This window comes from Mirounga angustirostris, unplaced genomic scaffold (assembly GCF_029215605.1).
Source record: "Mirounga angustirostris isolate CCGP_5_RB_7025 unplaced genomic scaffold, mMirAng1.0.hap1 SCAF_3, whole genome shotgun sequence".
Classification (NCBI taxonomy): domain Eukaryota; kingdom Metazoa; phylum Chordata; class Mammalia; order Carnivora; family Phocidae; genus Mirounga; species Mirounga angustirostris.
Window position 1 is genome coordinate 118,494,425 of NW_026991711.1, and position 14,946 is coordinate 118,509,370.

General features: G+C 36.6%; 1 long non-coding RNA gene across 1 annotated transcript in view; it reads left to right on the plus strand.

The window, feature by feature from the left end:
* The first annotated feature begins 2,266 nt into the window (after positions 1–2,266).
* The window catches only part of LOC135363770 (uncharacterized), a 73,377-nt gene continuing 60,697 nt past the window's right edge, over positions 2,267–14,946 (plus strand). Inside the window, exon 1 of the long non-coding RNA XR_010409830.1 lies at positions 2,267–3,383. This is a non-coding gene — a long non-coding RNA (uncharacterized LOC135363770). The remainder of the gene's footprint in view (positions 3,384–14,946) is intronic.

The following is a 14,946-nucleotide window of genomic DNA, read 5'->3' on the forward strand; positions in this document are numbered from 1 at the left end:
ATTGCTCATAATATTTTTTTATAATTGTTTGTATTTCTTTGGTGTTGGTTGTGATCTCTCCTCTTTCATTCATGATTTTATTTATTTCGGTCTTTCTCTTTTCTTTTTGATAAGTCTGGCCAGGGGTTTATCATTCTTATTAATTCTTTCAAAGAACCAGCTCCTAATTTCATTGATCTGTTCTACTGTTCTTTTGGTTTCTATTTCATTGATTTCTGCTCTGATCTTTATTATTTCTCTTCTCCTGCTGGGTGTAGGCTTTATTTGCTGTTCTCTCTCCAGCTCCTTTAGGTGTAGTGTTAGGTTGTGTATTTGAGACCTTTCTTGTTTCTTGAGAAAGGCTTGTATTGCTATATACTTTCCTCTTAGGACTGCCTTTGCTGCATCCCAAAGATTTTGAACAGTTGTGTTTTCATTTTCATTTGTTTCCATGAATTTTTAAAATTCTTCTTTAATTTCCTGGTTCATCCTTTGGTAGGATTCTCTTTAACCTCCATGTATTTGAGTTCTTTCCAACTTTCCTCTTGTGATTGAGTTCTAGTTTCAAAGCATTGTGGTCTGAAAATAGACAGGGAATGATCCCAATCTTTTGGTACCAGTTGAGACCTGATTTGTGACCTAGGATGTATCTATTCTGGAGAATGTTCCATGGGCACTAGAAAAGAATGTGTATTCTGTTGCTTTGGGATGGAATGTTCTGAATATATCTATGAAGTCCATTTGGTCCAGTGTGTCATTTAAAGTCTTTATTTCCTTGTTGATCTTTTGCTTAGATTATCTGTCCATTTCCATGAGGGGGTGTTAAAGTCCCCTACTATTATTTTGTTGTTGTCAATGTGTTTCTTTGTTTTTGTTATTAATGGGCTTATATAATTGACTGCTCCCATGTTAGGGGCATAGATATTTACAATTGTTAGATCTTCTTGCCGGATAGACCCTTTAAGTATGATATAGTGTTCTTCCTCATCTCTTATTATAGTCTTTGGTTTAAAATCTAATTTGTCTGATATAAGGATTGCCACCCCAGCTTTCTTTTGGTGTCCATTAGCATGGTAAATGGTTTTCCACCCCCTCACTTTCAATCTGGAGGTGTCTTTGGGTTTAAAATGAGTCTCTTGCAGACAGCATATCAATGGGTCTTGTTTTTTTTTTCCAATCTGATAGCCTGTGTCTTTTGATTGGGACATTTAGCCCATTTACATTCAGGGTAACTATTGAAAGATATGAATTTAGTGCCATTGTATTGCCTGTAAGGTGACTGTTACTGTATATTGTCTGTGTTCCTTTCTGGTCTATGTTGCTTTTAGGCTCTCTCTTTGCTTAGAGAACCCCTTTCAATATTTCTTCTGGGCTGGTTTCGTGTTTGCAAATTCCTTTAGTTTTTGTTTGTCCTGGAAGGTTTTTATCTCTCCTTCTATTTTCAATGACAGCCTAGCTGGATATAGTATTCTTGGCTGCATATTTTTCTCATTTAGTGCTCTGAATATATCCTGCCAGTCCTTTCTGGCCTGCCAGATCTCTGTGGATAGGTCTGTTGCCAATCTAATGTTTCTACCATTGTAGGTTACATATCTCTTGTCCTGAGCTGCCTTCAGGATTTTCTCTTTGTCTCTGAGACTCGTAAGTTTTACTATTAGATGTCAGGGTGTTGACCTATTTTTATTGATTTTGAGAGGGGTTCTCTGTGCTTCCTGGATTTTGATGCCTGTTTCCTTCCCCAAATTAGTGAAGTTCTCTGCTGTAATTTGCTCTAATATAGCTTCTGTTCCTCTCTCTCTTCTTCTTCTGGGATCCCAATTATTCTAATATTGTTTCATCTTATGGTATCACTTATCTCTCGAATTCTGCCCTCGTGATCCAGTAGTTGTTTATCTCTCTTTTTCTCAGCTTCTTTATTTTCCATCATTTAGTCTTCTATGTCACTGATTCTCTCTTCTGCCTCATTTATCCTAGCAGTTAACGCCCCCATTTTTTATTGCACCTCATTAATAGCCTTTTTGATTTTGACTTGGTTAGATTTTGGTTCTTGTATTTCTCCAGAAAGGGTTTCTCTAATATCTTCCATGCTTTTCTCAAGCCCAGCTAGTGTCTTTATAATTGTCATTCTGAACTCTAGTTCCGACATCTTACTAATGTCCGTATTGATTAGGTCCCTGGCAGTCGGTACTGCCTCTTGTTCTTTTTTCTGAGGTGATTTTTCCATCTTGTCATTTTGTCCAGAGGAGAATAGATGATGAAAGAACAAAATGCTAATGGTAACAACAATCCCAGAAAAATATACACTAAACAAATCAGAAGAGATCTGAAACCAAGGGAAAAGAAAGGGAAAGGAAGAAAAAAAGAAAAAGAAAAAAGAAAAAGAAAAAGATATAAAAAAAGAATATGATCAAATATTATCAGGCTGATGAATAGATCAGTGCCACGCACTAGATTTTGGGTGTATTTTGGTCTGTTAGAAGAAACTCCCTCCCAAAATTTTAAAGAAAGAAAAGCTTATATATGTACAAAAATAAGGGTAAATACGATGAAGGGATGGAATATGACTGTAAAGATGTAAATTATAAAAGATTTTATAAAAGCAATTGATAAGATAAGAAGTTGGTTGAAAAAAGAAAGAAGAGAAATTTAAAAAAATTAAAAAGGGAGAGAATGTGATCAGGCAGGAGACTAGAGCAAAGCCTTACACTAGAGATTTAGGGTATATTTTGGTTTGTTAGAAGAAACTGTATCTCAAAATTTTAAAGAGAGAACAACTTATATATATACCAAAAATAAGGGTAACTACTATGAAGGGATAGAATATGACTCTAAAAATGAAAAATAAAAAAGATTTTTTAAAAAAGGGATTGATAAGATGTTGGTTGAAAAAGGGAAAAAGAAAAATAAGAAAAAATTAACTTTGAAAGACTGAAGAATCGGGGGGAAAAGCCATGAATTCTATGTGCTGTATTCCCCTAGGGCTGGAGTTCTGCCGTTGTCATTGATCTGTAAACTTGGCCTTGGCTGGCTGTTCTTGCTGATCTTCTGGGGGAGGGGCCTGTTGCTGCGGTTCTCAAATGTCTTTGCTGGAGGCGGAATTGCCCTGCCTTTGCCGGTCCGGGCTAAGTAATCTGCTCGGGTTTGCTCTCGGGAGCTTTTGTTCCCTGCAAGCTTTCCGTACAGCTTTGGAGGCCGAGAGTGAAAATGGCAGCCTCCCAATCTCCACCCAGAGGAGCTGAGTACTTGGGGCCCCACTCCTCAGTGAGCCCCCAGAGAAAAGCAGTCAATCACTCCCGTCTGCCCGGTCTCTGGCCGCACTCCGTGCTCTCCTGGCCTATGACCGAGCGTTTCTATCTCTGGCACATGACGCCGTCTGGAGTCTCCAAACCCAGCAGATCCCTGTGGTATGCTCCCGCGCCGCTCTTCCCAGGGGAGGAAGGGGAGTCTCCCTGGATCTGCCACTTGTTGGGTCCCTGCTGGAGGAGCAGGGGCCTGACTGTGCCACGGATCACGGTTTATGGCAACCCTGAGCTGAGAGCCCGTACCTGGGCTCTGTCTCTGCAGCTGGCTTACCCGCTCCGATACCTGGGAGCTCTGCTGCACTCAGGCCCCCCGGTCTACCTGTGACCCCAAGGGTCCTGAGACCACACTGTCCCACGAGGGTTCCACCCCCCGCTTAGCCACTGGAGCGACGTCCCTCAGCGGAGCTGTCTTCTAAAAGTTCCAATTTTGTGCTCTGCTCCTCTGTCACTTGCCAGTAGTGGCTGGCGGAGGCCCCCCCCACCGTCTATCCTCCCTAATATCACCTCAGATTCACTTCTCCGCACATCCTACCTTCCAGAAAGTGGTCACTTTCTGTTCAGAGAGTTGTTGCTATTCTTTTCTTTGATCTCCTGTTGAGTTCTTAGGTGTTCAGAATGGTTTGATCCCTATCCAGCTGAATTCCTGGGACCAGACGAAATTTAGGTCTCCTACTCCTCCACCATCTTGCTCCTCCCCTCTGTTCAGATTTTCTATTCCTGATTCAGCTTTGAAAGTTCATATGTTTCTAGGAATTGGCCCATTTCTTCTGAGTTGTCCAATTTGTTGGCATATAATATTTTGTAGTATTCTTATAATTTTTTTTGTATTTTTGTGGTGTTGATTATTTCTCCTCTTTATGATTTTATTTTTTTGTGTCCTGTCTCATTTTTCTTGATGAGTCTGGCTAAAGGTTTCAGTTTGTTTATCTTTTCAAAGAACTAGCTCTTGGTTACATTGACATTTTCTATTTTTTAAAGTCTCTATTTCATTTATTTCTGCTCTGATTTTTATTATGTCCTTCCTTCTACTAACCTTGGGCCTTTTTGTTGTCATTTTTCTAGTTCCTTTAGGTGTAAGCTTAGATTATTTATTCGAGCTTTTTCTTATATCTTCAGGTACACCTCTATTGATATATATTTCCCACTTAGAACTGCTTTTCCTGTGTTACAGCCTTATTTTTTAAAGTAAATTCTTTAAGAAACAATTTTTAAAACTTTTAAAGTTTCTTTAAACCTTCATGTGAGACTCCTAAAACTTTTTACATGGACGTGAATCTCTTGTATTTAAGGATTTTCAGACATGAAAATTCTATAAATTTGGAAACCAATACCAATTTCTAACCCTTATTGTAGACAATTTTTTCTTTACCTCTAAATAAAATCTGTCCTTTTACAACTAAAGGACGTTCTTTGTTCTTTTCTTAGATTATCAGCTGTTTATCATCCTCCATAGTTCTTTTTTAGGCTTTAATTTAATTCTAATTAAGCTTTAATTTAGGAGGCAAACATGTAGGCAAAGTCTATGCATGTCTAGCAGTCAACTTTAATCTAAAGAATGTCAGTCAAACATATAGACAGATAGTGCAGAATACCCAATTCCATAGTCCTCATGAGAATTGAGATTCTACTCCCAATGTGTGCATTCTAGAGCAGAACCACAATCTTGATGGTCCTAAATCAACTTCCGTTCCTGCATAATTGGCAGTCTCTAGGGAAATATATTAGATTAAGGATGAGGTGATGGTTGGCAATCTCCAAAACTTACATATTTATCTTTAGCTGTCTAAAATATACAACTGCCAGATCAACTTTTACCTCTAGTAATTAGAAACTAAGTAATTTGAGGGAATTCTCCTGCCGAGGACAACTCTAACTACTGGGAAAGTTCCAAAACCAAATCAAACAAAATAGAGAAAAGAAAACTAAAAAAAAAAATTTTCTTAAAGATATAAAAAATCAAAAGGACTTTCAGAGCAATATTTGAGAGAAGCTGAAAATCCAAAAAAGTATACTTGTCATTTATAGTGACTTTTCTTCTGGAGACATTTGCCAATTAAAGAAGAGAAACCAAGATTCTGATCAGTTCATTTAATATCCATAGGCTATTAAATGGACCTAGGATGATAAAACTTGGAGTTCAAGATCTGAAAGTGAAGAGTAGCCATGGTAAACCTCTTTGCATATTCAGGCTGGAATCTCAAAGGGCTGAACCCTGGGGAACCTAGTCATCACTGAGACTAGGTTTTTTGTCATTTCAATCTCCAGAATTTGGTTAAGTTTATTCTGATTGCTAGTTTCTCAGAGCTTTGCAGAAGGAAAATAAAACCACCATGCAGTATTGTAATATTATCCTAAGTGTAAAATTATTTCTGTAAGTATTGTCTAGTACAATATCTAGCACACAATAAAAAGTAACCTGGTACCCAAAGAGACATGAGAATATAACTGAGAAACAGCAGAAACAAGAGAGAGTCGAAATAGGCACTCAGAGTCTATTAGCATATAAGAAATAGATATTAAATATTAAAATATTAAATAAATAATGAAATATTAAATTAAATAATAAAAATATTAAAATAAATAGGCTTACCATGTTCAAGACAAGATTGAGAGTGTTTAAAGATATAGAATAGGAAAGATTCAAGGGGCACCTGAGTGATTCAGTTAAGTGTCTAACTCTTGATTTCAGCTTAGGTCATGATCTCATGGTTGTGAGATTGAGCCTCACATCAGGCTCCATGCTTAAGATTCTCTCTCCATCTCCTGCTGCCCCTCCCCACTGCCCACTGTCTCTAAAAAACAACAACAACAACAACTCGAAAATGTTACCAAATGGAATCCTGGAAATGAATAGCTGGAATTAAGACTCCAGAGTAAAAGAAACTGTTGAGAATGAAGCACAAAGAATAGAAAATTATACATGAAAGGTAGAGGATAAAGGGTGAAAAATAAAAACCATAAAGATAATTGAATCCCAGAAGAAGATGAGATGGACTGAGAAGAGACAGTATCTGAAGAGATAATAACTGAAAATTATCCAAAAACTAATGAAAGACAAGTTAAAAATGTAAGAATCCCTACAATTTCTGAACAGGATAAACTAAAAGAAATACACAAGTAGGCTCATGACAGAAAAATTTATGAAAAGGGAAGAGAAAGAAAAAGAAAATGAGAAATCAGCCAGGGATGTGGAAGAAGCAGCCTGAGGGAAAGAAGAGAGATTGCTTTCAAAGTGATAGTAATTAGGCTAAGAGCTAGCCGCTAACTTCTCAACGGGAGCAATGGAAGCTAGAAGACAATGGTAACTATAAGGAACTAAAAGTAAATAAGTACCAAACTAGAAGTCCATATGCAATGAAAGTATTCTTCAGTAATAAAGGGGATATAAAGACATTTTCAGACAAATAAAAACTGAGGATTAGTCACTTGCATATCTGCACTAAAGGGAATACTACAGGATATTTTTCTAGGTAGAAAAAAAAATGATCCCAATTGGAAATGCAGGTAGAAGTGAAATAAATGAGATGTAAACATTTGGGTTAATCAAAATAAGTATTTATACCATGAATAGTAATAATAATGACTTTTGGTTTTTAAAATATGGAGAAAAATACATAATAGCATATTTGTTAGAAGAGATAAAATATTGTTACTGTTCTAAGGTTCAAGCCTTTTGGGGGAAAGGGGGTAAAAGTACCAATAAATGTCAGATTTTGATAAATAAATGTATGTTGTAATAATTATGGTAGCCACTACAGATCTGATAAAATGGTAATTACTTTTAAAGCTAATTATGGGTCAAGGATAAAAATTGAGATTGAGTTCATTTAATAATTGGAAATTTGACTAAACAAGAGAAATTTTAATGAAATATGTACTGCAGGAGACATAGTCTCATTTTAATAAAAATTTGAATCACTGGTACTTCTTTAAGGTTTCATTTACGGTTATTTTACCTTTCATTATAATTTCTAAGAAGCCAATTGTTTCCCAAAGGATTTGTTTAACAATTTAAAATTTCATGTGTTTTATTTTTAACCAGAAATAAAATGGAATTAAACATGTGCAAAATAACTGAATATCAAGTAACCAGTTACGCAGCCAGCTCATTTACACTGAATTAGTAATTTTCTCAGTCTGCAATTTATGTTAATTAAGGAAAAATTATGTTATACCTTTACATAATGACATAAATGTCTCCTCTTCTCTGTAAATGTTATTATTATCTTAAGTTTCAGTTCTTTTTCACTATTAGTGTCTTGGATAACTCCATATAAGCTATTTTCATTATACTTTAGCTGGCACTATAATTGGGAGAATATTCAACTTAAAAGCTAAATAAGTATTGAAAACACTAGAATTGTCTTGATTTCAACAAGCTGTGTGATACTCCACATGAAGTGATTATGATAACCACTATGATATATTCATTTTTAAAGTATAAACAGGCTCTTATGCTTTATAAACTTTGTATCTTTTAATGTAATTTGATTTTATGAAAATGTTTTGATAAAAATCTTAATAGCAAAATATTTATGAAATATGTTGGGTTTTTTTTCCCCCTACATTGCAGAGATTAAGCCATGGTTTGGTTGTATGTATTTGTTCTGAATCTCTATCTAGCCAATTAATTTTATGTGCATAGTTTAAGGCCCCAGTGACTGGTCAGGATGATTTTGGGGAAAAAGGACATTTTATTGGGTGTCTACATTTCCTACATTCATCAAATAATTGTCATCTCTCTGAAATAAGTGAAGACCTAAATTTCAGTTCTATCTTGGCTACTGACTTGTTTTGTCAACTCAATTTACTTCTCTGGGCTTTTCAATTTTCCTCATAGTAACTTATCCCTGTCTATTGAGTCCTTGTCTATTAGAGCAATTTGATCTCAGTAGAAAAGAGTTTCTGTAAATCCAAAGTATTTTTATTATCCTTCATTGGTTCAATACTGATATCTAAAGTTTTCAGCTAAAAAAAAAAGCAAGTGTTTCCCTGGGCATATTAAGGGCCTCACCAGAAAGCTAGACCTCAATGCAAAGCATGTGCAGAACCCAGCAACCTCTCTAAATAAGTACAGTGAGTCTGTGGTGTTTGCCGTCTTATTGTTCATTGTTTACTGAACTTGTTGACGGTAAGAGGCTGCTTTTCCAGTATTCCCCATTAAAGTTCATTTCTGCTGTCATGGCATCTTTCCACCCAACATTTTGTTGTTTATTGTGAATCGGAAAAGCATCTGCAATAGAAAACTTAGTTTATCCCACGAGAGATTTTCGGCCCAGATGAAGTACCAAGGCAGTTCTGGAAGGAGCAAAGTCTAGATGTGTGTAGGTGCTAACAGCCACCATTGTGTTTGTTCTATAATGCCTGAGGACCTAGGTGACTGCTATGTGAGCAGTGGAGGGGTCTGGCTCTGTGTAAGAGCTGAACTTGCAGAAATTGGAGATAAACTAAATGTTAAAAATAGATCAATTCAAGTAACACCACTAAATTAGGAGTATATGTAAATCACTAAAATGTGAGTTTCATAGTCGCTGTCAAAAAGAATCTTTAATAGTAAAACTGAATTTTTCTCAGTGAAGAGAGGATGCTGGAAAGTCAGCTCAATGAAGTCACAGAAACAGGACTATAAGTGATATAAGTAAAGAAAAAATAGGTACGTTAGGCCTAGGAAAAGGTCAGATTTATGCCCTCTGAGTGTTTATGGCATAAAAAAAATCCTGAAAATGGGACTGGAGCTTTGATTTTGATGTTTAAGGTTAGAAAGTGCCAGGATAAGAAATATTGTATGTACCATTAAAGGAATAGCTCTTAAAAAGTATTCTAATAGTGAGAATAGAGAGGAAAGGAAGGCTTGGGGAAATAGAAAACAGAATCAATTGACATTATATAAAAAGAGAAAAACATCAAAAGGGAAAGGAATCAAAGAACAGAAAAGAATTAAACATACATTAAGTATACTTATGAGAAATGTACATTCGTCTTAGTGACTTTGCAGTGTTACTGCTGCTATGTTTTACAAGATGCCTTGAACAAGAATCAAATTGTAGAATTTTACCTTTTATGTCTGTTTATGGAAGAATGAGTTTGCTACGCAAGCAATGCAGAGTGAGCTTGAGGCATACTAACAAAGATATCATGATTCCTCAAAGTTAGAGCCCTTGCAAGATTAAGCCATAGCCCAGAGACACTTCAATCTCAGAGAAACAAAGATGATGGGCTCCCCTGCTGGGATTACTATCCTAATTATCAGAGAACCATTGTTTCTATCCACTCCTGGGCATCAAATAGGCTGACCCCCTCAACTTCAAATAACCTCCCACCAGTACTGAGAACATTCTCTGGCTCGTGCTCGCCTTCTCGAAAACCAAAGGCACTTGGCTGTAAGCCAGTTCTTAGTATTACAGCCCTTGGCACATTTCCATCAGCACTGAACTTTAACACACACACACACACACACACATCTTAACACAGACTTTTTAAAAGCTTGGTTCACTTTTTTTTGACATTAGTGTGAAAAAAGAAATATTCTAGTATTCCTTTTAATGATAACTTTGATCTCTTGCCACTGAACTATCTTATAGGAAGTCTGCTTATGATGGATTTTTTAAAATGGAAATTCTGAAGTAGTATCTTTAAAGATCAGAAATCAGAAAAGAACTCACCTTTGAGCAAATTGCATTGTTACAAAATATGAGTATAAGCACTACTGATGGCCAAATTTCCTCTGAAATAGAACTTTATCCCAAAATTCTATCAAATCTCAAATATTTTAATAAATCTATATGAGGTGTCCATATATTTATTTTCTTTGGCTCTAAATGGGACCTACCTTCATCTTTCTCCTTTCAAGAAAAATTAACCTCCCTTATGAAAGAGAGTTACAATTCTAGATATTTGTTTCCTGGGAATAGAATTGCATCCACCATTGGATATTTGCATTTTATACTTTTGATAATTTATTTACCACCCACTTTGTTTTTCTTCTTCTCAGTACAGCTGTGTTCCCTCCACACCCAAATATGGCCTGAGTCCTGATACACAAGAGTACATTAACTTCATTACAGCTGTTGTCTGGCTAACTCTTTCCTCCTCCACCAGGCTCCACCCTTCTCAGGGATCTTGGGTCGTGGCTGAAGTAGTGAGGGGTATCAAAGAGAGCTGGAAATCTGGAGCCTCCTATTCCAGTCTGCTAATGAGACTAACTGGCTGTGTTATCTAAGAAGGCCAGTCACATCCCGTGGGTCTTGTAAAATAATGAGGTTAGACTATTTGTCATCTCACATTTCCTCCCCTTTTCAATTTTATGATTTTAACACTACTTCTTGGTTCCACTGTTTCTAGAATGGGTGAAAAAAATCCCCAAACCTGAAAGATATCCTTCTGAAAAGAGACCATTTGGCAAGAGAATTCTAACCTTATGATTCATTCACCACTCAACAAATGTTTGTTGAACACCTACTATCATCCAGGCACTGCGCTGACTAGGCATTGAGTGTTAATTAATTCCATTTATGTTTGTTCACTCCCAAACTGTTTTATCAAAGTGAATTTTACATAACACAAAATTAGCCATTTAAAAGTGAACAATTTAGGGACACCTGGGGGGCTCAGTCGGTTAAGCGTCTGCCTTCGGCTCAGGTAATGACTCCAGGGTCCTGGGATCGAGTCCCACATTGGGCTCGTTGCTCAGCAGGGAGCTTGTTTCTCCCTCTGACTGCCGCTCCCCCTGCTTGTGCTCTCTCTGTCTCTCAAATAAATAAATAAAATCTTTAAATTAAAAAATAAAAAATAAAAGTGAACAATTTAGTGCATTATATATACTAATATACTAATATTTACGATGTTGTATAACCACTACTTCTTAGTTCTAAAACATTTTCACCACTCCAGAAGGAACCCCCATACCTGCTAAGCCCTCAGTCTCATTGTGCCCTCTCCCTAACCCCTGGTAACCACCAATCTGCTTTCTGTGTCTATGGATTTCTGTGTCTATGGATTTACTTATTCTGGATATTTCATATAAATGGAATCATATATGACCTTTTTTGACTGACTTCTTTCACTTAGCATAATGCTTTTGAGGTTTATCCGTGTTGTAGCATGTGTAATTATGTCATTCCTTTTTCTGGCTGAATAATATTTTATTGCATGTATATACCATGGTTTGTTTATCCATTCATCTACTGACAGACATTTGGGCTGTTTCCACCTTTTAGCTATTGTGAAGAGTGCCGTTATGAGCATGCGTATACCTCAAACAACTTATAATATCAATAATTATAGCTCAAATACTTTTGGAAGTAGTTAACTGTCTTCCCAAGCTGGATTCAATCGAAGCTGCTACCTTGTCATCTAATCTCTGACTTCTCTCATTTCTTTGTTCCTAGTTTTACTACTCAATAAATTGAGAAAATATATAAAGTATCTCCTAATCCTTGCTGTGTTCCTATAAATGTATAAGTATAAAACTAGAATTCAACAAATGTCTTTATAATCAATGCCACATACAGTCATATAAACAAGGAGCCATTAACATCAGGAAAAGTAAAGACCATGTTTTACTTTAAAATGTTTCCAACTGATCAATTACTTACCAGGAAGGGGAGGAGGGCAAAAGCGCCAGGCTATTGCTCTTCAGCTCAATTAGGGCAGCAAAGATGGATGGATTTTTCTTCCTTAAATTACAACTTGTGGAAACTATTTCTTTTCTTCATTATATAATAATTTAATAAGAATTGGTATTTTAACTCTTATTTGTGTTTTTCTGTTCACAGGCCAAGTTGCAAAATCACTTGAACTGATGGTATAATTTTTAGATATAGTTTAATAAATTCTTCATGCCAACTCCTGGTCCTCAATATCCAAGACATCTGTGGTTTTCTTCCAGTTTCTCTGCTTACAGCCTTAATGATCTGTGTACTGTTTCCATTTTTAGATTCATTGGCTCAGTGTAAATTTATAAGAACTAGTGATGGCAAAAACCAGTCCTTACAGTCACTCACACACACACATTCAGTGCTCTCTTATTCTCTTCATCAACTTAAAGATTTAGGCTTCACATGATTCACCAATTTAGAACTATTTATTTTAAATATTTCTCAATAAGTTCTGGCTTGGATTAGGTAGAGGTTTAACAATGATATGAAGAAATTTTGCAAACTGACAGAGATACTGCCTTTGTGAGTCACTAAAATCTATTTTTCTAAATTAATAGACTTCATTCTGTCTAGTGTGGTACATCCATTGCTCTGTCCAGTGTTAATTCTTTCAGTCCAGTAGTAAACGTGTACTGATTACATACACAAGGTGTTACTGCTGCCATCCCTCCATTCAGGTTAATGGTAAATTGTTAGCGTACAGTTTTATGCAATATTTGTGCTCACGAGAAGCCATGCATTAAATGTAATTTTTTAACGTTAACCTTGAATACATTAGAGGACCTCAGTAATTGAAGAAATATCTTAATATCTCTTATAAAGCAGAGAATCATCCAGAAAAGTAAATTATTTCTTTATTATTAAAGTATTTTGCAAAGTTAGATTTTCCTATTGGGTTTGTTTCAAAAGCAAGGTGCTATCTTAAGTAATAATACTCCCCACTTACTCAGTTCTTTACTTCCAGACATTTTCTCACCTGTTATTTTACTCACACAGTTGCATTGTATAATAAGTACAACTGCTATTATGTACACACATGAGTGAAATATGTTAAGGCCTTGCTGCTTTTTTTTTAAAGATTTTATTTATTCATTTGAGAGAGAGAGAGCACGAGCAGGGTGAGGGACAGAGGGAGAAGCAGGTTCCCCGCTGAGCAGAGAGCCCGAGGTGGGGCTGGACCCTAGGACCCCAGGATCATGACCTGAGCAGAAGGCAGATGCTTAACCGACCGAGCCACCCGTGTGCCCCAAGGTCTTGCTGCTTTAAGTGTGGTCTGAGAATGAGCTTTATCACCAAATGAGTTTGTTAGAAATGCAGAATCACAAGCCCCACCATGGACTTAGTGAATTAGAATCTGCATTAAGAAATATCAAGTGGTTTGCCCTGAGTTTTTTAAATGGTACATCTAGGGCTGGAACGTATATATTCTACTGATCTGCAGCTCAGAAATCTGTCATCTGACTATCCTGAATTATAATCAACAAGTAACATGAATGTGAGAGAATACCCTTCTAGAAATCAATCTGGCATTTCTACTATATCCGTGAAATATGTTGTCGATTCCATCAAACAATAAAACTTGTAGGATCCAGGAAACAAGGCCTGGCTGCAGACGGAGCAGTCTGATGAGTCTTTAAAGGACCATCTCTTTTCTTTGTCAGATATTCAGCAACAATTTTATTAGCACCGAAAACAATATAACTAGCTTTGCTTTCTTTAACATAAAAATAAAGGTAACAGGAATTAAATATTAAGCCGGAAGTTAGAAAGTGCTCATTAAGTTTACCAACCAGCTCTGAGTGTAAAACAACATACTGGCGTTTTCCATGGATAGGTTAATGCTTTTGACGAAGATAATGCTTTGTTTCCTTAGTTTCTCATTGCCATGAGTAAAATACTAATGAGACCCACCTTTTTGAACAACAGTTATCTTCCCCTCTGGCTTGCCAAGGTGCTTTAATGATAAGATTTTTATCTCAAGAAACTTCCTTTTAAAATGCAAACATAAGAGGGGTGATATATTAATATGAGGTAATAATTGCATTTCTGGGGTTTATCTGATTGGTATAGAACAGGGCCCTCTAGAAATTTATTCCCAACTCCAAGTGTTTATAAATGTACATCAGGTGGTAGTGGAAGGAGGTGTGCAGAGAGGAAGGATGGAAGGTTGGGGGGATACCTGGGGATGGTAATAAATAAGACAGCCATTAAAATTCTATAATGCTTTACACTTTCAGAGTGTTTCCCCTTATTTGCTTCGCATGGTAAGGAGCTCTCTGGGATCATAGTAAAGATAGGGGAGACCAAAAGATGCAGCGAAAGCCTTTGGGAGGGCAGAGGCTTGAGCCTACCGAAGACAGACGCCCGTGGAGCCATCTTTCCCTGGGATTCTGTCCAGCCCAGCTCTTTGGGACAACTGCCTGGCTCCTGAGCGACAGAGATCCTGTTTGCATTCACAGGGGAAAGCACTGTCTCTCAGGTGCAGCCCGGCATGATCTCTTCCTGCTCAAGCCAACACTCTCTTAATTGACTTCGGACAGTAAAATTCACTAAAAGTCTCTCTGTTTGTTTAAAAAAACAAAAATGAATATTCGAAAGTCTTTTTAGTCCTCTTTTACTGTTTCCTCCTAGTTTACCCTAGAGAAGGGAATCCTGAGAGAAAGGAAATTTGAATACTGGAATAATGGAATCGTTTACAAGGGAAGTTGTGAAATCATCATAAACTGAGATACTGAAAAATCAAATAGCATCCAAGACCTTTGGGATGATTAGACAGACAGTGTCTAAAGGCAGGACAATGGACCAAAATTTTTTTTAGTGCCTCAGCTCAGCAATGCACAGACAAATGCAATGTGTATGTTTCAAATTAGGCTTTAGAGTTGAGTTCCTAAACATTTCAAAATTTCACAAAAGCAAATGTTTAAGACTTCATGCTTGAGATAGCACTTTGACTTGCAAGAGCTACAGTGTAAGGACACCTAACAAAACAATTTCTACATTCAAGATGA